This window comes from Bos taurus, chromosome 29 (genome assembly GCF_002263795.3).
Source record: "Bos taurus isolate L1 Dominette 01449 registration number 42190680 breed Hereford chromosome 29, ARS-UCD2.0, whole genome shotgun sequence".
Lineage (NCBI taxonomy): Eukaryota > Metazoa > Chordata > Mammalia > Artiodactyla > Bovidae > Bos > Bos taurus.
The window spans coordinates 1,615,947-1,642,716 of NC_037356.1; positions in this window are offsets into that span (position 1 = coordinate 1,615,947).

A 26,770-nucleotide genomic window follows, 5' to 3' on the forward strand; every position below is an offset into this window, starting at 1 on the left:
TACAAGGAAAGTTGAATTCTTTCCTTTAAGAAGGTTGAATTCCTTCTTCCTTTTGGCTTCTTGCCTCCTAGCATTGGTCCAGTGGTTTGGGTTAGCTTCACATAGGGTGAGATTTGTGCTGAGTTTTTGTTTGTTTGTTTTTCCTTTGATGAGCAAGGCTGAGTGAAGTGGTTCTCCTGTCTGCTGATGATTGGGTTTGTATTTGTCTGAAGATGTTTTGTTTGTTGTTTAGATGAGGCATCCTACACAGGGTGCTACTGGTGGCTGGGTGATACAGGGTCTTGTATTCAAGTGGTTTCTTTTGTGTGAGTTCTCACTATTTGATACTCTTTAGAGTTAGTTCTCCGGCAGTCTAGGGTCTTGGAGTCAGTGCTCCTACTCCAAAGGCTCAGGGCTTGATCTCTGATCAGGAACAAAGAGTCCACAAGTGGTTTGCTATGGCCTTAAGTGAGATTAAAACAAGTATCCCAAAATGCAAAACCAAAGATGAACCCCAGACAAATGGCAGTTACAAAATCAGGCAAATAATAATTAAAATAATGGAATATACACATAAACATATACACCCATGAGCAAAGTGAAAAGAGTCCAGTGAAAATAAAGTACAGTAGACTGCCCTGGTGAACAAAGGAAATAAAAAATTTTATTTACCACTTAAGAACAAAGCTAATTTAAGCACAAACTGGAAAAACAAAATTAAAGCAAGGTGCCAAATGAGGAATAAAGCAATGAAAACAAAACTAACAAATATGTTGAGAGGAAAAGAAAGAAAGAATAGATATGCAAAGTTAAATAGAGGTAGATGAAAAAGATTTATATACATTAAAGATTAACTGCAAGGGGAAAAGAACAGTAGGAAAGGCAGTCAAAAGAATAAATGTAGAAAAATATAATAGGTTAAAAAATTAAAAATTAAAATTATAAAAAAGAGAAAAAAAATAGAAGAGGAAAGAAAAAAGGGAAAAATAAAGGAAAACACAGAACTGTCAAAACCCAATGTAGAGGCAGAGGTTTAAAACAACAATAGAAAGTGTGACTGAATATACACATATACACATACACGCATAAACAAAATCAAAACAGTCCAACAAAAATAAAGTACAGTAGACTGACCCAGCAAACAAACAAAACCAAAAATTATCTACAAGAACAAAACTAATTAAAGCACAAACTGGAAAACAAAACTAAATCAAGGTGCCAATTGGGGAATAAAGCAATGAAAATAAGACTAACAAATATGTTAAGAGCAAAGGAGAGAAAGAAAAGAAAGAATAGATATGTAAAGTTAAATCAGATCAGATCAGATCAGTCGCTCAGTCGTGTCTGACTCTTTGCGACCCCATGAATCTCAGCACACCAGGCCTCCCTGTCCATCACCAACTCCTGGAGTTCACTGAGACTCACGTCCATTGAGTCAGTGATGCCATCCAGCCATCTCATCCTCTGTCGTCCCCTTTTTCTCCTGCCCCCAATCCCTCCCAGCATCAGAGTCTTTGCCAATGAGTCAACTCTTCGCATGAGGTGGCCAAAGTACTGGAGTTTCAACTTTAGCATCATTCCTTCCAGAGAAATCCCAGAGCTGATCTCTTTCAGAATGGACTGGTTGGATCTCCTTGCAGTCCAAGGTACTCTCAAGAGTCTTCTCCAACACCACAGTTCAAAAGCATCAATTCTTCCGCGCTCAGCCTTCTTCACATACATAAAGAAGATTTATATATGTTAAAGATTAACTGCAAGGGGAAAAGAACAGTAGGAAAAGTGAACAAAGGAATAAATGCAGAAAAAATAATAATAGGTTAAAATTTTTTTTAATTAAAAAAAGAGATAAAAAGAAAAAAGAGGAAATCTCCATAGAACTGCAAAAGCCAATGTAGAGGCAGAGGTTTATGACAACAATAAAAATTGTGACTGAGAAAAAAAAACCTCAAAAGCTTAATTGGATTTCTTAGTGCCAATAAAATCAACAAGTACAACAGAGGGGAGACAAAAGGGAAAAAAAGAGAAAAATAATCCAAAGGAATCTACGGAACAAGTCAAAACATGAGTCATAAATGTTTTTCTTGAGTCACTGCTGTCAGAGTCCTTTCCCTTGCTGGGAGTCACAGTCCATCTCACCTCCCTAGGATGCCCTCCAACACTGAACTGGTCTCTGGACCTGCTGTGGGGGTGGCTCAGATTCTAATCTGGTCCTACTCCTGTGTGTTCTTACCTCCAATGTCCACAGCTATCAGAGCTAGTGAGTTTTCTTTTGTCAGAGCTCTCAATAGACTTTTATTTATTCCATAAACACAGAGTGCCTAGTTGATCATGTGAATTTAATCTGTAAATTGTACAGCTGGTGCAAAGGTTTTGGTTCTTCTTCCTTAGCCACACTGCCCCTGAGTTTCAATTGTGGATTTATTTCCACCTCTGCATGTAGGTCATCCACTAGGGTTTGCTCCTGAGGCAGCTCTGGAGAACTGGGTCTGCCCCAGTGAAGGAGGTGGTGCAGCTGCTTGGGTCACAGGGGTTCTGGCAGCACCAGGTACTCAGAGGGGTTGGCAGTGGCAGGAAATACAGTGCTCTAGAAGAGTATGGCAACCAGTATTGGCCAATATACTCCAGTATTCTTGCCTGGAGAACCCTCTCTCTGACAGAGATGCTTGGCAGGCCACATCCACAGGGTTGCAAAGAGTCAGAGATCACCAAGGTCGGAGACCACCCTGCGCGCATAGACGCAAGACTTTTTTTTTTGGCCTGTGGCAGCTCTGACCCAGTGAGGGTTGAGTGTGAAGGTGGCACAGCTGCTTGGCTTGTGGGGACCCTGGAGGCACCAAGTGTGCAGGCACACGGACTGCCTCCATCACAGGAGCTATGGCCCAATTAGTCTTTTTTCCAGCCTCTTGTAGTTGGCGATCAGAAGGCCTCTTTGGCTAGTCTTTCTCCATAGCTCCACTCGTTCAGGCACTTAGAGGGCTCCTTTGCCTAGGGTCCTTCTCTGTAGTTTAGTGTGTCAGGCACATAGAGGGGCCCCCTGGCTGGGGTCCTATTCTGTAGTTCAGTGCATCAGGCGCTTGATGGGCCAGCCCCTCTATTGTCCAGCTGCTGATGCTGGTCTGTGGTGGGAGAGAGGCCATGGTGATGGCTCCACCCACTACATGTGACTCAGCAGTATCACTTTGCTTCCATGGCTGCCTGGCTTTCCTCCACCCGCATTTCCCACCATGATCTCCTCCCTCATATCCCCTGGATCCGTCTCTCTGCAGTCAACACCAGCCCTTGCTTTGGGATTGCCCCACAATCCCTAAACTCCAGCTCCCAGCCACTGTGCCTTCCACGGGACCTGTGTCCCTGTCTGGGGTATGTATGGCTGTGGCAAGGACTGTCTGATTCTCATTCCATTTAGGCTGCCACAGGTCAGCTGTTTCACTCTCAGCCTTAAATATTTCTCCTCTGACTCAAACAATTGCCCTGATGTGGGGATCAGACCCCTGCTTCAGTTCCCCCACCTGCCGAGGGCAGGTCCAGTCTTACTAACACTCCTGTTTTTCCCCCTAGTTCCTTTGTCCTACCGAGTTTTGCGTGGGTCTATATATTCTTTTCTGCTGGTCATAGAATAGCCCTTCAGCAGTGAGAAGTTTTTAGAATGCAAGGAGGAGCCAGATTACAACCTTTAGAAAATTTAGAGACTTTGAATCTAAATTTTTCTGATTATCAAAAATGTGGGCTCATTTTCTTCAAATATTAAAAGCAGATGTAGCAGAGTGGGGGCGGGAGGAAGAAGGAGAGGAAAGCTGAATGGGAGAATGGAGACAGGCAAGACGACTCCCAACGGCCTTCAAATTCTGGGCACCTACGAGTGGACACGAATCACAGCGATTGATGAAACTGTCATACTTGGCCGGGAGTCAGGGAGGGAGCTTAAGACTGATTACAAATAATAATACAGAGTTGCAGAGACACCCTAAAAAGATTGAAAGAAGTTGTCAAAAGTCATACCACTTAAATATATGTATCTCACTGCCAGACCATGCCATCTGTAGTTAATCTGTCAGTTAATGTATTTATCTTATCTATTTTCTCCTTTTCTTTTTATAATTTTGAGAATAAACTCTAGAAATGCTATAAACTGACAACTATATTATTTTTGTTATACTTCCTTCATTCATTAATATTTGTATATATTTTGAATCATCTTAGAAATAATAGAGTTATATTGCATTGCTTTTGTGTTTTATAGTCTTCTTTTGACTTAGAATCGTTTTAATGCACAAAAAAATGGAAGTGGCCAGGGCCTCTATTGTTTTCTAAGTAATCATTAAGGTTTGTTAAGTTGCTGTGATAAAAGTGGTGGAAAAGGGCACCTCAGGCTAGGAAGGAATGGCATTTTCAAAGGACGCCAAGAGAATTTCTGCTCCTTGAAAGTGATAAAAAAGAAATAAAGTGTCAACTACAAATTGGCACTTGCCATTGGCACTTACCATCTACCCACAAGGATTAAACTTGAGCTCCTGCAGCTGCTGACTTTCAGTACCCGATGAAAGTTCAGGGTGGAGAGCAGAAATGGGGCACTCTGTGCTCCGGGGAGAGAGGGAACCGGCAGGACAGGTCTTCATATAGTTAGATGTTTTCAGGAGATGATTTTATAAGCCCAATCCTTGTATCTCCTCATATCTAGAAAAGCACTAAAATCCTGCATGGTGATTTTCATGACTAGTAGTAACCTTCATGAGACTAGCAGAAATCTTTTGTAACAACAACAACAACAACAATATATATATATATATATATATATATATATATATATATATATATATGGAGTGGTTCCTCAGAGCTATCTGAGGTGCTGTCTACCAGGATGCAGTCTTCATTTTGCCCCAAATAAAACAAATCACAGCTCTCACGTGGGTACTTTTTTAAGTTGGGGAAAGAAAGGAGAGAGAGGGAGAGAGGGAAAAAGATAGATGCAGGTTATTTGTGTTTAATTATCTTCAATAAGACAGGTCACAAGTGCTTATTGAGAATCTATTATTTATTCGCCTAGGAACTTGGGAAATAAAAAGAAATTTAAAAGTATGGTTTTCTGTTCCCAAGTTCCCAATCTAACCGTGGCATCAAGATTTCTGTCTAGGAAATAATTATGAAATAAAGTACACAAATCCTGGACACTCCCTCAGGAGGTTGTTTTCCTGGTTCTTTCCTTTTATGGTCAGGAAGGACAGTTTGTAATAATGTCTGTAATTTTTTAAAGCCCAAACTATATCTTCCAGGCTTCTGATGCTAAATGCGTCCCATTTCCCAAACAACGTGTAAAACTAAGCAAATGCCATGGCCATTGTCCCTTTCAGGGAAAAAAAGTTTCCTTGTCCCCAAAGCTACCTGAATTAGTGTCATGTGACCCTGTTACTTGGCCAAAATGGACTGAACCAGAAATCAGGGTCAAAAGTAATTGTCAAGAGCTGAGCACAGGAATGAGAACTAAATATTTAATGCGTCTGTGAGTCAAGCGCTACACTGAGGCCTCCACTGGATTGTTTTATTTAATCTTCACAAGTCCTATGAGATTGGCTGAAATATTATCAAATTCATCTTAATAATAATACACATAGTTACAGAGATACCCTGACAGGATTCAGAATGTTGTCAATAACCATCCAGCTTTGACTACATGTCTCATGAGCAGCCCACATCATCACAGAGGCATAGTAACTGGCCCAATGTCACAGGCTGGTAAGTGGGGCTTCTGGGCTTGAACTCAGTCTCTTTCTGTTTGCCTGATGCTGGAGACATGACTCCTCACCCGTAGCCCAAGTGCTCAGCTGAGTCTGCTCAGCAGGGGCACTCCATATTGGATGACTCTACTCAATCCAATCCTCTCTCACTGGAGGGTGTGTTGAATGTGACATTTTTAGGGAGAGAATATGGAAGCAACAGAAATATAAAAGAAGTAAAAATAGAGAGAAAAGGCTTAGGAGACTGGGCATTAGCCAAAACCAGGAAGATTGAGATGATGACTATGTCATTAGTGCTAAAGCAAGGTCACAGAAATGCTGGACACACTGCTGCTGCTGCTGCTGCTGCTAAGTTGCGTCAGTCGTGTCTGACTCTTCGAGACCCCATGGATTGCATCCTACCAGGCTCCTCTGTCCATGAGATTCTCCAGGCAAGAGTACTGGAGTGGGTTGCCATTGTCTTCTCCTAATTGACCCTAAAATAAGTTCATTTGTATCATTTTTTTAATTTGTCTTTCTATATACTTCACCTAGTATGACAATTTCCAAGTCCATCCATATAGATGAAATGCCATTATATCATTTTAAATGGCTGAGTAATATTCCCCTGTATAAATACCATGTCTTCTTTATCCATTCATCTGTTGATGGACATTTAGGTTGCTTCCATATCTTGGTTACTGTAAAGAGTGCTGCAATGGTCATTGTGGTGCATGTATCTTTTCAAATCATGTTTTTCTCCAGATACATGCCCAGGAGTGGGATTCCTGAGTCATATGGTAGCTCTAGAGAACAAATTTATGGTTACCAGTGGGGATGGGTGGGGGATAGGATAGATCAGGAGTTTCGGATGGGCATGTACTCACTGCTTTGTTTAAAACATATAACCAACAAGTACCTACTATATAGCACAGGGAACTCAGCTCGATATTCTGTAATAGCCTAAAGGTGATAAGAATTTGAAAAAGAATAGAGCGTGTATATGTATAACTGGATCACTTTACTGTATATCTGAAACTAACACAACATTTTTAGTCAACTATGCTCCAATATAAAACAAAAATTAAAAAAGGAAAATTAAACAAATTGTTGTTGTTTGGTTGCTAAGTTGTGACTGACTCTTGGTGACCCCATGGACTGCAGCACACCAGGCTTCCCTGTCCTTCACTATCTGCCTGAGTTTGCTCAAACTCATGTCCATTGATTTAGTGATGCCTTCCAACCATCTCATTCTCTGTCTCCCCCTTCTTCTCCTGCCTTCAATCTTTCCCAGCATCAGGATCTTTTCCAATGAGTTGGCTCTTCCCATCAGGTGGCCAAAGTATTGGAGCTTCAGCTTCAGCATCAGTCCTTCTAACGAATATTCAGGACTGGTCTCCTTTAGGATGGACTGGTTGGATCTCCTTGCAGCCCAAGGGACTCTCAAGAGTCTTCTCCAACACCACAGTTCAAAAGCATCAATTCTTCGTCGCTCAGCTTTCTTTACGGTCCAACTCTCACATCCAAACATGACCACTGGAAAAACCATAGCTTTGACGAGATGGACCTTTGTTGGAAAAGTGATGTCTGCTCTTTAATACACTGTCTAGGTTTGTCAGTTTTTCTTCCATAGTTAAAAAAAAAGGCACCAAAAGATAGTCAGCATTCTAGCTTTTGTTAGACCTGATGGTGCGACATTAACTCAAAGAAGTCACTCCGCACATCTCCGCCCTTGCCCCTGAGCACAGGAGTGACACAGAAATGGTCTCCTGCTTGGGCAGCACTAAGCTTCCTAAGAAAGGTAACTGGCACCTAAAACACATGGAGTCCTCTTTAACTAATGATGCAGACGACCAGCACTTCAAGAGAATTTAAGAACTAATTGGACCATGAATTGAGACCTGTTAAAAGCTTCCTTAAAGCAGTTTCTGAGCCTGAGTCTGAGGGTGTTGCTAGTTTTTCGACCCTTCAGCTCCTTGAAACTCTCTCCCAGCATTAAATCAGGCCACCGTAGAGTGAAGATTTAATATTATAGTTTTTGCTCTAATGGAGAGAGTCATGTAAAGGACTATAATTTGAAATAAAAAATTCATTTTGTTTCACTGGGAGGAAAAGTTCATTTTTTCCAGGCGAATAACTTATGCTTCCCCTAATTATAAAGAGAAATTTAATAACAGAACGAGTTTTCTGCCTTTTCATAGCTGCCAGGAAACTCACAGTATAAAGCACAAAGGCAGTAACTGGTGGATCTCAGAAGCTGGAAAATTTATATAGCTGCTGTTTCAAGTACCTTTTATTCTTACTTAAAAAAAATGACCTGTTTTATATGCCTTACTATAATAAGTTATCCTTGGACATTTTTAAAGTGTTAGGTTGAACCATCTGAAGTTGCCAATAGTCAATCAATTTTAGCTTTCAGAAGGAGCAATCCCAATCCCAATATAAATCAGAAGTAAATATTTCTCATGTACGTGCACAGGGTAAATGGCAGTGGGACGATATATGCTTTTTATTTTTATTCCCTGCTTTTTGTCTTTGCTACATTTTCTATTGCTTCTACTTTACTCAACAACATTGTTGTTTCTCTTTACTTCTGTCATAGATTGTGCCTTAATACCCTGTGCCTACGGTCCTGCATTTGTTACCCTGCACTTACTATCCACATTGACTGCCCTGCACTTATTACTTCGTGTTGCACTTTTTTAAAAGAAAAAAGCCTATGTACCTCTTCTGTGAATTTCTTGAGAGTTAATACACTGTGTCTTATTTACCTTATAATCACTGTACCTGTACCTGGCACATAGGAGGGATTCAACAAATGTTTTACCAGTTGAATGAATAAATGTATCCATGTCTGGCTTAACTAAATTAGAACACAATTCATATATAGTTTTTTCAAGTAATTGATTTTTTTCTAAAAATAACTGAATAAAATTTCATAATGACTTCTCGTATTTTACGTCTTCTATTAATGTGCTAACCTTTGGATGACATACATTCTTATATTATATTCAGGTGACATTTACATTTCTTTTCAGCTTATTCTGACCCAGTAGTAGCTTTTAGCATTGCCTGACTATAGCTCTAAGATCATACTTGAGTGTTTTCCAGATTTCTTGAATTGAATAGAGGCCATGTTCAATGGATGTCCTTGACTCCTGTCCTTCTTGGCTTTGGGTTGTTTCTTTTAATGAACCTAGGATCTATCCTAATTCTACAGTAGATAACCTTGAGGGTATTGTGACTCAGAGCTTTCCTCTGTGTTTTACATTAGTCAGCTTGTATAGTTTACAGCTTCTCTTTAAGAATGACCAGTTTCAGATCATAATGAGGCCCTGGGTCTGAAATGTATCAATATCTCCACTATCCCATGTACATGGAGGTGATAGGCTGTGATAAAATCTGATGCTTCTCAAAATTTAATGTGCATGCAAGTTATCTGAGAAATATGGATTCTGACTCAGTTGCTCTGGAGGGGGAATGAGGTTCTGCTTTCTAACAAAGTGCTGTTGGTCTGAGCCCACAGTTTGAATAGGCAGACTATAAACCCTTTTGTATACTCCTTGGTATACATAAGGAGAAGGAAATGGCAACCCACTCCAGTACTCTTGCCTGGAGAATCCCATGGATGGAGGAGCCTGGTGGGCTACAGTCCACGGGGTCTCAAAGAGTCGGACATGACTGAGCAAATCCTTAGTCCTTAGTATACATAAGAACTCCAACTCGGAGTTGGAAGAAGGCTCACATCTAGTAAATACAAAAGTTCCATACACCAGTGGCATTACATCTAAGCTCTGCTCCAGTTTAGCCAAAGTTTTGGGGGGTCCTTCATTCCCCCATCCTTCTAAATGCCCTCTGCATCTCAGCAGCTGAGGGTCCTCACTGTGGCTTTCCACCTGCACATCCATAGCCTTTCTTTATGCAAACAGTCCAGTCAATCCAAGTTCCCACTTGAAGCTGATCTGAAGAACTGACGCTCAATAACGTGTCAGTACACAACACTGGTGATTTCAGCTTGAAAACCAACGTCTTTGGTTTGCACCCTTGCTCTGCCTTCACCAGTTATGAATCTCAGCAAGTCATTTAGTGCCTGTGGTAGGTCAAATAACACCTCCCAAAGACGTCCACTTCCTGACCCCTGGAACACTTGACTTTTACCTTGAAGGGCAAAAGGGATTTGGCAGAGGTGATTACATTAGGATCTTGAGATAGGGAGATGACACTGATGATCTCGGTGTGCCCAGTGTAATCACAGGAACCCTTTGTGAGAGTGTGGCTTGAAAATAAAGTGGGAGAAGGCAATGTGGAGATGGAAACAGAGATGGGAGTGGTGCAGCCATAAGCCGAGAAGTCTCTAGAACCTGGAAGGGAAAAGGGAAAGACTCCCTTGGAGCCTCCAGAAAGAACCAGCCCTTCGGATTGATTTTAGTCTCATAAAGCTAATTTTAGATTTCTGGCCTCCAGAATTGTAGGAAAACAAATTGCATTGTTTTAAGCCCCTAGTTGTCGTTTAGTCACTAAGTCATGTCTGACTCTTTGCAAGTAGCCCACAAGGCTCCTCTGTCCATGAGGTTCTGCAGGTAAAGATTGCAGTGGGTTGCCATTTCCTGCTCCAGGGAATCTTCCTGACCCAGGGATCAAATTTGCATCTCCTACATTGGCAGGTGAATTCTTTACCATGGAGCCACCAAGGAACCCTTTGAGGCACTAGACCTGTGGTAATTTCTAAGAGCAGCATTGGGAACTTAATACAGTTTCTGTTTCTTAGTTTGTAAGATGAGGCTATTGATAGCAAGTCTAATAGAAGCGCTGGTGTGAGTTTTTAGAAGGATGCCTTCCTAACTGAGGACACCTGAACCGAATGCTCCTTGTTGATGGAAGCAGTACTCTGAGAAGAGGGTAACAGATTTAAAAGAAAAAATAAATCTCAGTTGAGACTTTATTTTGTGTCAGGCACTAAGTTTCTGTTCTGAAAGAACTCACAATGAGCTGGGCATAGACATAGAGCCATCACAGGAACATGGGTAAAGTTTCTAAAATACTAGAAGAGTCTTTTAGTAGGAGCAAGCATAGCCAGTGTTACAGTGTTATTGCCTTCCTTGGTGGCTCAGCAGTGAAAAAAAAAATCAGCCTGCAATACAGGAGACTTGGGTTCAGTCCCTCAGTCCAGAAGATCCTCTGGAGGAAGGCGTGGCAACCCATCCTGGTATTCTTGCCTGGGAAATCCCACGGACAGAGGGCTACCTTCCATAGAGTTGCAAAGAGTTGGAATGACTGAAGCAACTTAGCACGCAAGCATACGTGGTGCTACTAACAACTTTAAAGCGCCTGTTGCTATGCCTTGTACCTTTCCTTAAAGATGCCTGTCCATCATAGTGTTATATGAGCCTGTAGGGGACAGCTAATTCTGCTTGAGGATGGTGCAGTATCTACTTTTATGTATCAATTTGATCCAACCATAGGGTGCTCAGATAGATGTTTGGATGGCATCACTGACTCAATGGGCATGAGTTTCAGTAAACTCCAGGAGTTGGTGATGGACAGGGAGGCCTGGCTTGCTGCAGTCCATGGGGTCGTGAAGAGTCAGACACGACTGAGTGACTGAACTGAAGTGAACTGAAGTATTTTGAATGTGTCCACGAAGATGTTTTAGGATGAGTTTAACACTTCAATTAATAGATTGAGTAAAGCAGATTGCCCTCACTAATGTGGATGGACCCTATCCAAATTAACTGAAGGCTAGAATAGAACAAAAAAGGGGACCTTCCCCAGGATAAGGCAGAATTCCTCCTCTTTGACAGCTTTGAGCTGGAACATTGATCTTTTTTCTCGCCCTCTTGCTCTGTCTGAGACATTGATTCAAGCCTGCTGGCCTTTAGGCTAGAACTACACCATCATCTCTCCGGGTCTCCAGCTACTGACTGTAAACCTTGAACTCATCAGTCTCCATAGTTGTATGAACTGATTTCTCATAATCAGTCAATCTCTCTCTATCTCTGTCTCTATATACACATCCTATTGGTCCTTTTTTTTTTTTTTCTGGAAACTCTAATACAGATGCATATCTGGAAAGGCTTCACAGAGGAGGTCACTTTTTTCAGAGAGATGTTGATGCCATAGGTGGTCTATTTCTAAATATTAACTTCATAATTATAAATTGTCAACTCCTCTTCCATTCATCCATATCAATATGCATTTAGGGTTGAGATGAATTTAGTGAATGCTTCCTGTGTTCCAGGCATTCAGGTAGGCACAGAGTTTGGGTCAAAGAAGACCTCAGCACTGTCCCTACGGTGAGGGAGTGAGGCTTGAAGGCTAAACATGGCAAGGCAGTATTGTGTGTACACATGGTCTTTGAAAGTGGCAGTCCCATTCTTACAAAGAAAAACATGCTGCCCAGTTAAGGTTGCCAGGTAACATACTGCATGGTTCATGCAATCATTTGTTATTCATCCGAATTTCAGGTTTAGCTGGGCATCGTGCATTTTTAATTGCTGTATCTGGCAACTCAATGTCCAGTTCTCCCCCTATATGCAGAGTAGTGCAGAGATTGGGAAAACATAGCTTTCCTTTGGGCTTAGAAAGATGATGCCCTTCTCTTCTCTTCTAGATTGCTGCATTCAGCCCTGCCCCCTCTGCCTGGTACTTTCACCGCAGACATTGTCCTTCACACTTGCTGACAGAGCAAATTCCCGTCTATGATCTTTCAGCAATGGCGGCTGGAAGTCCCACGGGACATGGAAGTGCCCGGCACTCTGCCGCTGGGAGTGGAGAGGCCCTGCCTGCCCTGACTGTAATTCTGCTTTCCCCAAAGCCCTGCCTGCCTGCACCTCGCTGCTGAAGGCACTTTTAGTTAGTTAAGGTCAGGGCCAGGCTGGGAAAGATGCAATCGCTCCTCAGCAGAGGTGGAAAGCAGGGGATCTGGAATCACCCAGCCGGCATTTGAATCCTTACGCTGTCACTTCTTGCTCTATGAACCTGCGCAGGTGACTTAACCTTCCTAAGCCTCGGTTTCTTCAGTGACAACGTGGGGACCACCTCTCTGCTGTGAGGATAAAACACACTGATGTCCATAAGGACCATGCCTGGTATGTAAGGCATCCATGTGTGTGCTCAGTCATGTTTGACTCTATGCAGCCTCATGGACTGTAGCCCGCCAAGGTCCCCTGTCCATGGAATTTTCCAGGCAAGAATCCTGGAAAAGTTTGCCACTTCCTACTCCAGGGGATCTTTCTGACCCAGGGGTCAGACCGTGTCTCTTGGGTCTCCTGCACTGGCAGGCAATTCTTTACCACTAGCACCATCTGGGAAGGATGTGTGCTCAGTAAATTACTAACGCTCTTTTACATCTAGTTTGCTGCTGCTAAGTCGCTTCAGTTGTGTCCGACTCTGTGTGACCCCATAGACGGCAGCCCACCAGGCTCCTCTGTTCTTGGGATTCTCCAGGCAAGAACACTGGAGTGGGTTGCTATTTCCTTCTCCAATGCATGAAAGTGAAAAGTGAAAGTGAAGTCGCTCAGTCATGTCCAACCCTCAGCGACCCCATGGACTGCAACCTTCTAGGCTCCTCAGTCCGTGGGATTTTCGAGGCAAGAGTACTGGAGTGGGGTGCCATTGCCTTCTCCAACATCTAGTTTAGTACTAGTTTTTTTTCTGTTTGTTTCAAATATGCTAATGCAAACATTTTTTTGCACTTCTTTAAGTTTTGAGTTTGTTTCTTTGAATAAATGTTTAAGAGTGGGATTATTAGGTCATATTGGAGTGTAGACACTGAGCAGAGACTATGGAGCAGACCACGTGGGATCAAGTCCCAGCTGTCTTACTTCCTGGCTGTGTGAGTTGAGACAGGTTCCTTCACTTCTCTGTGCTATGGTGTTGAGAACCTAAACTAATGTCAGTTGTTATTTTGACTATATGATGGATCTTAGTACATATGGGTAGGTTATCTTCAAAAATGACAATAGTCTGATGACCTATATTAACTATCCCACCAGCTTTAGAGCAAACCTTATTCTTCTTTGTGTCTATCGTTTTATTAAAAATATTTCCACGTTCTTTCTCTGCTTTCTTTCTCTTATTTTTTTTTTATTGTACATTTTACTTGTTTTTCACTGGATCTGTCTTCTCTACCATAAAATTTTCCATTGCTTCAAGGGTAAAAGATTATACTCCATTTAATTCATCTAAATGACTCATTTGGCACTTTGGAAAGCAAATGGGGAAGGTCTTTGGGGAACAGGAAGCCTTTCTTTAAGGTTTATTATTTATGTGTCTTGTGTTCTGGCCGTGCTGGGCTCTGCGGCTGCTCAGAGGCCTCCTCTGGCCGTGGTGTGTGTTCTCCTGCCACACAGCACAGCTCTAGGCTCAGCAGCTGCACCACAAGGGCTCAGCAGTTGCAGTGCATAGGCTTAGCTGCCCCGTAGCATGTGGGGTCTCCCCAGAACAGGGGTCGAAACCGAGTCCCCTGCGTTGGTAGGCAGATTCTCAACCACTGGATCACCAGGGAAGCCCAGGAAGCCTCTTTAGTGTAAAGGATGTAGCACCAGTCATGAGAAATTTGATGGGAAAAGCAGAAACCAGGGATTCTGATCACAATTGACTTTGAATTTGAGGTAAATTGTTCACATAGCAGAATAGGAGAAAAGTGGGAAAAAATGTCAGATTCAGAATCAAAACATCCTTTTGTTAACTGTATGATCTTTGGCAGGTGGACCAAATGTCTTCTAGTCTAGAGCAAGTCATTCTTAGATAATGTTTTAAAAATTTGCCTACAAACCCATATACTGTCATCTAATCAAGCACTGTGTAGCGAAAACACTTAAAAATCAAGGAAAGAAGGTATTCTCGTAATTTGGGTGATATGGGTGTAAGAGAATAGAAATGATATTGATTGTTCAGTGACGTGTATTCCTACCCCTGGCACTAGGGTACCTGCCCTCCTAGGGAGGAGGCATTTTCATTTCTGTGATGAACAGAAATGCATGTCACGATTTTTCCAGGGCTAGTTGAATCCCACTTTTCCTAACCCACAAGCGCTGTGAAAGTAGGCAGGCCTGGGTCTCAGGGTTTGTCCTGACGACATGGACGTGGCAGGAATGACTGCGGAGCTTCTGTGGAGCTCGTCTCCCGTCACGCCACCCCAGACGTTGCCACCAGATGCTGGGTGACCTTCCACAGGTCCCCCCGCCCACCTTGGCAACATCAGACACGGAGGCATGCTTCTCATTGGTTTATTTCTCCTCAAACCCAGTCAGAAGAGCAAGGGTCTGATTTTCATTGGCTCACAGTTTTTATCTGTTCAGGAAGACAGGGTTAATGAAGCATACCGTCTCCTGGATGACTTAAGGTACCTGAATCTTAACAGAGTTTTAAGCCCAAACATACTTACTGCCTGAATTTTAAACATATTCACATGCATTTTATTTCTCTTTTCAGAGGTAATGTATAAAATAATGTCAGGAATAGAAAAATTCCCAAACATAGAGTGCTATCTGTTTTGCCTTTTCACATTCTTCAAGGTTCAGTTCAGTTCAGTTGCTCACTCATGTCCGACTCTTTTTGACCCCATGAATTGCAGCACACCAGGCCTCCCTGTCCATCACCAACTCCCAGAGTTCACTCAAACTCATGTGCATTGAGTTGGTGATGCCATCCAACCATCTCATCCTCTGTCGTCCCCTTCTCCTCCTGCCCCCAATCCCTCCCAGCATCAGAGTCTTTTCCAATGAGTCAACTCTTCGCATCAGGTGGCCAAAGTATTGGAGTTTCAGCTTTAGCATCAGTCCTTCCAATGAACACCCAGGACTGATCTCCTTTAGAATGGACTGGTTGGATCTCCTTGCAGTCCAAGGGACTCTCAAGAGTCTTCCCCAACACCACAGTTTAAAAGCATCAATTCTTGGGTGCTCAGCTTTCTTCACAGTCCAACTCTCACATCCATACATGACCACAGGAAAAACCACAGCCTTGACTAGACGGACCTTTGTTGGCAAAGTAATGTCTCTGCTTTTTAATATGCTATCTAGGTTGGTCATAACTTTCCTTCTAAGGAGTAAGCGTATTTTAATTTCATGGCTGTAATCACCATCTGCAGTGATTTTGGAGCCCCCAAAAATAAAGTCTGATACTGTTTCCACTGTTTCCCCATCTATTTCTCATGAAGTGACGGGACCAGATACCATGGTCTTCGTTTTCTGAATGTTGAGCTTTAAGCCAACTTTTTCACTCTCCTCTTTCACTTTCATCAAGAGCCTTTTTAGTTCCTCTTCACTTTCTGCCATAAGGGTGGTGTCATTTGTGTATCTGAGGTTATTGATATTTCTCCCGGCAATCTTGATTCCAGCTTGTGCTTTTCCAGCCCAGCGTTTCTCATGATGTACTCTGCATATAAGTTCAATAAGCAGGCTGACAATATACAGTCTTAATGTACTCCTTTTCCTATTTGAAACCAATCTGTTGTTCCATGTCCAGTTCTAACCTTTGCTTCTTGACCTGCATATAGGTTTCTCAAGAGGCAGGTCAGGTGGTCTGGTATTCCCATCTCTTTCAGAATTTTCCACAGTTTATTGTGATCCACACAGTCAAAGGCTTGAGGGTTAGATAACTACAAATGAAATTTAAAGAAATACTCTAAATAAGTATGCTAGCTCTCTAAGATTCAATTTTCTCACTATAACACAGGGTTAATAGTAATCCCTATCCCTACCTGCCAGAGTTGTTATGTCTTAAGAGATATAATGTGTATAAAATAATTTTATAAGCCACTAAACTGTTTATAAACATTAGTTAGTATTTTTATTAGTTTCAAAATCTAAGCATAATTGTACTCAATACTAACATAACCAAAGACAAAGAAACCGTAAAGGATGAGAACACACGATTCACTAATGTTCACTGAATGCACATAAATTAGTTAATTTAATTATTCATTCTGCTGCTGCTGCTGCTAAGTCACTTCAGTCATGTCCAACTCTGTGCGACCCCACAGACGGCAGCCCACCAGGCTCTCCCATCCCTGGGATTCTAATTTCTTTTTAATTAATCAATTTCTTTTTTATCAGTATTAATTCCATTCCTATGTTTTCCTTAAGCCCTGTTTTGTGGTTCTCTTTCTCTAATTCCTTGGGTTGAGCACCTAACTGATCTATTTTCATTCATTATTATTATTTTGTTGTTGGAGTAGAGTTGGCTTAAAATGTCAGTTTCCAGTGTAAAACATAGTGATTCCGTTTTTTTGTGTATTACACTCTCCTTAGCGTTATTGTAAAGTACTGGCTACACCCCTGTGCTGCACGTTACATGCCTGTGTGTCACTGACTTTGCACCTGGTGGTCTTTACCTCTGTCCCTACTTTGCCGCTCTCCCCAGTCTTCTCCCAACTGGTAACCCCTAGTTTGTTCTCTGTGTCTATAGTTTTGTTATATTCATTCATTTGTTTTATTTTTTACATTCCACATATAAGTGAAGACACAGTATTTGTCTTTCTCTGTCTGACTCATTTCACTTAGCATAATGCCCTCCAGGTCTACCCATGTTGATGAAAACGGCAAAATTTCATTCTTTGTTACCTTTGAGTAATATTCCATTGTTTGTGTATGTGTGTGGCTGTGTATCTCATCTTCTTTATCCGTTCATCTGTTGATAGACACTTAGGTTGCCTCCATATCTTGACTATTATAAAAAGTGCTGCCATAAACATTGGGGTGTATATATCTTTTAGAATTAGTGGTTTTGTTTTCTTAGGGTATACACTCAGGAGTGGATTTGCTGGATCATATGGCACTTCTATTTTTAATTTTTTGAGGAACCCGTGTATTGTTTTCCAGAGTGATTGTACCAATTTACATTCCTGCCAACACCGTAGGCTTCCCTAGTGGCTCAAATGGTAAAGAATCTGCCTGCAGCACGGGAGATCTGGGTTAGATTCCTGGTTTGGGAAGATCCCCTGGAGAAGGAAATGGCAACCCACTCCAGTATCCTTGCCAGGAAAATTCCATGGATGGAGGAGCCTGGCAGGCTACAATCCACGTGGTTGCAAAGAGTCAGACATGACTGAGTGACCTCACTCACCAACACTGAACTACATTTCTATTTTCTGTTTCTATTTATCTTGTTTTAGTCTCTTCCCTTGTGGTTTAATTGATAAACATAATATCAAATATGCTTGTATTCCTTTCTCTTTAGTTATTGCATATCTATTATAGGTTTCCATGTGTGGTTTTGATGGAGTTCATACAAATTGACCTATTACTGTATCTGCTGAGTTGGTTCAGTCGTGTCTGACTCTGTGCAACCCTATAGACGGCAGCTCACCAGGCTCCCCCATCCCTGGGATTCTCCAGGCAAGAACACTGGAGTGGGTTGCCATTTCCTTCTCCAATGCACGAAAGTGAAAAGTGAAAGGGAAGTCGCTCAGTCGTGTCTGACTCTTAGCGACCCCATGGACTGCAGCCCACCAGGCTCCTCTGTCCATGGGATTTTCCAGGCAAGAGTACTAGAGTGGGGGGCCATCACCTTCTCCGATTACTGTATCTACTACTTGTATAAAACTGATAGTTATTTAAGTTCAAACAAGTTCTAAAGGCCCTACATTTCATTCCTCAACCACACTTTGTGTTTTGTCACTATATTTTATATCTTCATGTCTATCCTTTAGCTGTTTATTGTTATTTTAGTTGATTTTACAATTTTTGTCTTTTAACCTTTGTATTAGCTTATTTAGGTGGTTGATCCAATGCCTTTAGTATATATTTGCCTTTATCTGGGGGAGTTTTTCCTTCCTATAATTTCTTATTTCTTATTGTAGACTCTTATTTTTCACTTTTTTTCACTCAGAGAAGACCCTTTATTGTGTCTTTTAGTGTCAGTAAAGCATTGGTGAACTCTTAGTTTTTGCTTATTTAAGAAGTCTTTTATCTCTCCTTTAATTAAGAATACTAGCATTTCTGGGTAGAGTATCCTAGATTGTAGGTCTTTTGCCTTTTAGCATCCTAAACATATCATACCACTCCCTACTGGCCTGCAACTTTTCTGCTTTTGGGGGTTCCCTTGTATGATTCTTCATTTTTCTCTTTTAACCTTTGGAATTCTTTCTTTATCTCTAACTTTGCAATGTTTATTATGCTGTATCTTGGTGTGGGTCTCTTCGTGTTCATCTTGTTTGGAACTCTGTGCTTCCTGGACTTGAATATCTGTTTCCTTCTTCAGATTCAGAAAGTTTTCAGACACAATTTCATCAAATACATTTTTTATTCCTCTCTCACTCTCTTTTCTTTCAGGGACCCATATAACGTGGATGTTAGTGTGCTCATTCATTATTACTTAATAATGAAAGAATTAAAAAATACCAATTTACCTCTGAGCATAAATTTGGACATATTGCAAGTGTTTGATGTGTAGTGTTATGATTGCTGTTTTCTAAGTAGTCTATAATTACAGCTTGATTTCTCCTTTGCTCTAAGTTTTGTGGAGAGTTTATTTTCAGGAAGGTGCATTCTTTTGGTTCATATTTCCATTAATAATTTCTATTTCTATTGCATGTTGACCACAGGAGATTAATGGTAAATTCTCAGTTTATTTATAGAGAGTTATTTTGTGGTTTCCTATATAATCAATTTCTGTAAATAATCCTCTGAGCACATGAAAAAGAAAAGTGCAGTATTTTAATTTTCTTAGGTGTAGAATTCTACATATACATTTATTTCATTACCTCACAATTAAAACATTTCTCTTCTCTGTATTGTTTTTTTAAATGGGTGATCCATGGATGAGCCTCAGGAGATGTATGTGCACTTTTTTTAAGGAGAAAACTCATGGGTTTTTCAAGTCCTCAAAGGAATCTGACACTCAAAACATTAAGAAAGTTTTCTCCATCTTGATCTGTCAGAGTAAGAAAGAAGAGCTAAATAACTAAATATTAATATAACTTAAAATCAACATTAACAATATTCTTTAATAAATAAAAATTATAATTATTAATATACCAGATTCCTGCAAGTGATATTGATATTTACTACTTATCCTCCCTATAAACAGTGCTAAGTGGCATTGCTTGTTTTATTCCAGGCCCTTGAATGAGATTCACAAGGAAACTTGGCTTCTATAGGACATCAGAAAAAAGGCTGAGTCCCTTTATCAAAATTTATTCTGGAACAAGTTGTTCATATGTATTCCATTTTTGTCTGTGAGGTTTGTATTCAGTCTTTTTGCAATCTCCTTGATGAATTCAGGCCTTCCCTGGTGACTCTGGCAGTAAAGAATCTGCCTGCAGTACAGGAGATTTCCTGTATGCGGGAGACACGGGCTTGATCCCTGAATCTGAAAGTTTCCCTGGAGAAGGAAATGACAATCCACTCCAGTGTTCTTGCCTGGAAAATTCCAGGGACAGAGGGGCCTGGTGGGCTATAGTCCATGGGACTGCAAGTCAGACACGACTTAGTGACTAAACCACACCACCACTCATGAATTCATTTCTTCTTTTAATACTCCTCTTCAGTTAGTGCTCTGAGGAAATAGTCCCAATTTTGCAAGCTAATCATGTCCTTAAGGGGACTCAGTTCAAAGTCATGTGCTTCCTGAAGTAAGGCAGAGAAGTAAAGGCATCAATTTCTAGAATGAGAATGACAGCCACTTAAAACCCGACAGCCAAATTACCAACTCACAGATGTACACGGAAGCAAAGTATCTGCTGACAAGTAAGTCGTGCATTTTTAAACAATGTACATGGAGAATTTAAAGTCCACCTTAAAAGAAAAATTGAAGAGGTCTTAAGAGGAATGGTGATGATTGATATTATGACCTAGGCCCTTCAGAATTCCCTATACCTAATCCTTAGAAATATTAGAAATTCTTGGGGCTGCTGTATCCAAAAGCTTTGATGCATGATACTTTCAGGGCCCATGAAAATATCTCAATTTTAATTTTCTTTAAAAGCTGAAGAAAAATGACATAATAAAATACATTATATACATATATTATACATATAATAATAATAACATATATATAATAATCAATCCAGCATGGATTATATTTGCCTTTATTCTAATATAGTCATAAATATAATTCATAAATATATATATTATATATAATATACACACATATATATTTATATCATGGGTCCCATTTATTTTTTTATAGAAGAAAAGACCCACAAAGGCCCAAGTGCCTACTTCCCATGAAAATCAAACAGGGCCATGGGATTAATGATCTGCTCAACATGGTGAATGACCAGTATCTGAGGAGATGCCTTGGTGAAGGTTTTTGATGTGTGCTTATAAACGGTTTTGAGGCTTTTCTTAGATTATATTCTCTTAGCAGAATGAAAATTGAGACTGTGTAGCCTCTTTACTTCTGTGCTTCTTTTTTCCTGTTTGCTTCACTCTAGCTCTTTCCACTCATTGGAAAACTGACGCTGAAGCTGAAGTTCCAATACTTTAGCCACCTTATGACTCATTGGAAAAGACCCTGACACTGGGAAAGATTGAAGGCGGGAGGAGAAGGGGACGACAGGATGAGATGTTTGGATGGCGTCACTGACTTGATGGACATGAGTTTGAGTAAGCTCCGGGAGTTGGTGATGGACAGGGAGGCCTGGTGTGCTGCAGTCTGTGGGGTCGCAAAGAGTCGGACATGACTGAGTGACTGAAAAGAGTTTTTTCCACAAACTTCTTTTACTTGCTGAGCTCTTGCACATAGCTCAACAGTCCCTAGCCCAACTCAGCATCAGATATACATACCAGTGATGTTGGCTTTTTGCAGATCTGAGTTCAAATTTTCTGCTACAGCAGCTTCTAGTCAGGTGTTCACCATACATCCAATCAGCTGTAGCTAATCTTTCCCCTCTCCTTCTTCCCTCCACACTCTTGCATGCCCTTCAACCCCCATATTTTGTATGGCTGGCCCTCCCTCAAGCTGTGTTGGGGCAGCTAATGACATGTCTTCTATTGTGCAGTTTTAATATAACTCAATTATACACACAGCAGAAAACAGTTACAGGAAAAATGAGCCTAGTAGTAAGTAGTGGTCTACTATAATTATGCTATTATACATTCTCATTCCCTGATTGACATTTTGCACCTACTCAGCACATGGACAGAGAAGGCAATGGCAACCCACTCTAGTACTCTTGCCTGGAAAATCCCATGGACGGAGGGGCCTGGTGGGCTACAGTCCATGGGGTCACTAGGAGTTGGACATGACTGAGCAACTTCACTTTATTTTTTCACTTTCATGCATTGGAGAAGGAAATGGCAACCCACTCCAGTGTTCTTGCCTGGAGAATCCCAGGGATGGGGGAGCCTGGTGGGCTGCCGTCTATGGGGTCACACAGAGTCGGACACAACTGAAGCGACTTAGCAGCAGCAGCAGCACATGGACGTTTCCTCCCCAGGAAAGGCCACTTGCAGCGACTATGTCTAATCTAGGCATCCATGAAGAGCCACATTTCTTAATCAAGCAGGACTCCTGCCTTGAGACTAAACCATTCTCTGAAGATTTACAGATATCCTGCTAAGTCCCATTTTTGCTGGATGAGTGACCTATATGAGTAAGTATTCATATCGCATACACTTCCTATCACTTTAGGATTGAAAAAAGCCTTCTTCATTAATGGTAATGTATTAGGGACATCTGAGTAGATATGACTTTAATAGAAATTTTCAGTGTCACACACCTTTCTACCTTTGTAGAATTTTAATACTCAAAAAGCACAGTATTGTTTCACTATAAAGAAGTATGATAGGTGCATAACAATTTGGTATTACTAAGACATATATTATCTATCTGAAATAAGATGAACAACTATGAGATACAAAATTTTCATCTGTCATATTTTCCATTTATAAGTGTCACTTGTATTTAAATTAAAGGACAGGAAAGCTTACGGTCCTTCTTGATAAGAAGAAAGCCTCAAGCAGAAAAGAACCAATCAGTGACAGTTTTTTTTTTTTTTTTCCATTTCATAAAATCTTACTTCTAGAAGTAAGTAAAATCTTACTTCTAGAAGTAGGAAAGGTTCTGTAATGGATATTGTATCAGCCATGATTAAGTTCTGAAGAGCAGAATCTCTTCAACAAGTTTAAGAGAAAGGAATTTTTGTGGTTTACTGTACCATTGGGAGGCCAAAACAGCTGCTCTCTTTTTTGAGGGCTGAACTTCCAAGGTCAACTCCCAAGATGAAAATATGGAACTGGGTCAACAGAGCAGTTGCTTCTGCATTGGTCAAGAGACTTCATGCATTTTCAGGAAGCTGATACCCTAGCTGCCTGCCCCTGGACACACTGCCTCTCTACCAATGCTACTGTCCATACCAGCCAAGGGGTGTGCCAACTTTTCTCTCTTCCCATATGGCTTGGTTATGAATCAAGTCTCATTTGACTCCACTTACGTGAAGCCCTAGCTGCAAGGAGGTCTGAGAAGTGTGGTTTTTAGCTTTCTGAATTCTGCATGTTAAAGGGGAACTGAAATGGGAGTTGAACGAGCCAATTTAGGGTACTAACCATGGGTATGTGGTTGTATAATATCGAAAACTGGAGTAAAGTTGAAGGTGAAAATCAGATATGACCATCTGTGGGGTTTATTTTTCCCCTTTCAGGACTGGAATAGTATTTATCACAATCTTTGTTTTATGACACTCTTATATCAGTGATGTATGTATGGACCCCAAATTTCTTAGTAGAATAACAAACATCACAGACCCACCCACCACCAAAATAAAAGCTAGGTCCTTGACAATAACCTACTTGTAACCAAATATCCCCTGATACTCCCATATTCTAGGAACTCATCACCCTGAATTTCACATTTTATTGCATCTGTATGCATGATTACAAAATGCCTTTTTAGAAATTTTAGTAATTTCTGTATTGCTATAAAAATACAATCAAACTCAATGCAACATTTGCTTCTTACTTTTTTCACTGAATATCCCATTACTAGATTCATCCATATTTTTAAATTTCACTGTAGTTCATTTCAACTGTTGTATTCTATTGCTGAATATGACAATATCCATTATGTGAATATTCATCCATTTTTCTCTTAAACGACATTTGGACTGGTTCAAAAATGTTTTAAAAATTATTTTTGACTGTGCTGGGTCTTTCTTGCTGTGTAAGGCTTTCTCTCCTTGCAGTGAGCAGGAGCATTCTTTGTTGAGGAGCACAGGCTTCCCATTGAGGTGGCTTCTCTGTTGCAGAGCACAGGCTCCAGGCATGCAGTCTTCAGGAGCTGAGGCACACAGACTCGGTAGCTGCGGTCTGTGGGCTCTGGAGCGTGGGTTCAGTAGTCGTGGTACATGGGCTTAGTTGCTCTGTGTCATGTGGATTGTTCCCTGGCCAAGGATGGAACCCATGTCCCCTGCGTTGGCAGGTGGACTCTTATCTGCAGTACCACCAGGGAAGCCCTGCTTCAAAATTTTGATGCTGCAAGTAGTGCTGCTGTAAACATCCTTTTGTAGGTACAAGAGTGTTTACTGGAGTATTTACTGAAGATGGAGTTACTGCGTCACGGGAATTTCTTACTGTGAAGTTCTACATGTTGAAGGTCATCAAAATATAGTGTAATTTTCAGCCACGTATGGTTTAAAGGCAGTGAATCAACATAATCATTAAAAAATATGAAGGACTTAGACATTTTTTTCCTAAAAAGCCTATATTCCATTGGAAGAAACAATTAAAATTTTTGCTTTGGTATTTTTTGGTACCTACTCATCTCAAATACTTTTTTACCCAGGGGTCCAACACACCTTTCCTACTCTCAGTTAAGAGTGATCAACTAACAGAGGTTCCTTGATATTCAATAAGCAATCATCCTTCTTAGATCACCACCTTAGGACCATGATCTCGGTCTCCTCTATTTCTCCAAAACCTCTTCTTATTCACAGTATATTCCCTTAGCCACTGAAGCCCAAAGCTATTCTGCCACACTGTAGGGACATCTGGGGGTTCCAACCACATTAGTAGGAAATTGATAAGGACACAGAGTGTCCATTAATTCTAGGCTGATTGAGTGTCACGTAGTCATCAGAGTGTGATCAGGATTCTGATCTACGTCAGGCTGCCTAAGCTCTAGAGAGAACCCTTTTTCATATCTGTCATAGGAAAAAGACTCTGATACCAAGATTTATGTGCCTGTGTTTTATTGGGAGGACTTTCAGTTACCATAGCTGTCACAGAGTGAGGAAAGGAGAATTGAACAAGAGAAGTTGAACCACAGTACAGTTGCAAGGGAGACCGCAGCTGAATTCCTGGGTGACTCCGACACTGAGATGAACCTTCAGAGATGTCCTGAACTCAGCAAGGGGCTAAGACCTTTGTCCTCCATACTGACTCGTTACAGGATACATGCAGCCCTTGGGAAGGGGTGTAGGCTTGAGTGAGTCAGCTCCCTCTGACCAGAGGTGATTCATGAGGAGGGCCTCTTGGCAGTCGAGAGGATAAGTACTCAGTCCTGAAAAAGGGGTCTGTGGAGAATATCAGCGCATCCACAAGAGTCCATCTCCTGGGCTATATGGATCCATTTGCTTCTTACAAATTTACCCATCTTGGAACAACAACCTGAAGATCCTTGTTGGTCTGTTTCCTTGGGGAAAGTCACAAAAGGAAAGCTACTGGGCTGAACTATAAGCCCCTGCAGCTTATGGTCATAATAGTTCAAGTGATGCTCCCTCCTCTACCTCCCATTCCAAATTCCCCGCACCCCAGCTAGCACCTCTGCTGGCCTGGTGTCTGACCTAGTGGGGCAATTCGGACTCTCATTCCCATGGGATGTGAACCCCTAGTTAACATGCAATTCTTAGGCCATGGCTACTAATTAAAATTAGATAAGACAGTAACAAGGGACACTTCAGTGGTCCATCTGGGTGCTACACATATTCTTTCTCGCTCCTATTGCATAAGAACAGCTCTCTCTCCTCCTGATGATAAGGGTCAATTATTCCTGGCAGGCTGGTGACTCCTTTCCTTGTCTTCTGGATCTCGCAAAACCCCAAAGAAATTGGATGACACACATAACTTAAAATTCAATGGGACCCCTACTTATCACCTGGTGAAAGCATTCTATAGCTGGGAATACGAACGTCTATACATGTAGAACCTAGAGCTGTGAAGATAAAAGAATAAATTACTCCAATGGGCCCCTGGGGGTGATGATAACTGGGACCACTTCTACGGATCCTCCTTCCTGGAACTGTGCAGTCTACACAATGGGTCCAGTACCTTCTCCCGATCATTGGTTAAGCACACGTGTGGTTGCTGATTAGTCACTAAGTCATGTCCGACTCTTTCGGGACCCCATGGACTGTAACCCGCCAAGGCTCCTCTGTCCATGGAATTCTCCAGGCAAGAATACTGGAGAGGTTTGCCATTTTCTCTTCCAGGGGATCTTCCTGACCCAGGGATCCAACCCACGGGTCTGTGTCTCTGCGTCCCCTGTATTGTAGGTGTATTCTTTACCACTGAGCTACGGGTGAATACCTTTAGCATATATACTGGGCCTTAAAGAATAGTACACCATACTCAGAAAGCATCATCACCAGTCTGGTGTCTCAACTGTGCCTTCAAAGAGCTGTTGCATTGTTCTATCAGGCCAGCATCTTCTGGGTGGTGCAATGTGGAAGAGGACCATTGGATCTCATGGAACGAGTCCCTGTGCCGTGAATCAGGTCTCCACATTATGCGGGATCCCATGTAAGCAGATCAGGTAATCCGTGAACCTTCAGATAGTAGTGCTGGCTGAAGATATGCAGGTAGGAAAGGCAAACCCACACCCAGAATATTCATTGATTCTAGTCAAGATGAAGTGCCAGGGTTGAAGTGATCTCATTTAATCATTTTGACATCAAATGGCAGGTTAGTCTCTCCTAGGAATGGTGTAACATCAAGAGCTCAATCCTGGCCTCTGTTGTGAACAGGTTAGACGCTTCACAGCAGTCGTGGTTGTGCTGGTCTTGGAGGGTGGGAACCCGTGTTGTACGGCCCGCGTGTAGCCTGTATCTGTGAGGACACGGCTCCTCCTCTCAAGCACTCACTGAGCCGCTCCTGTGCTGCTGAGTCACTCTATCTGCGTGGCGGTTCAGCGCCTCT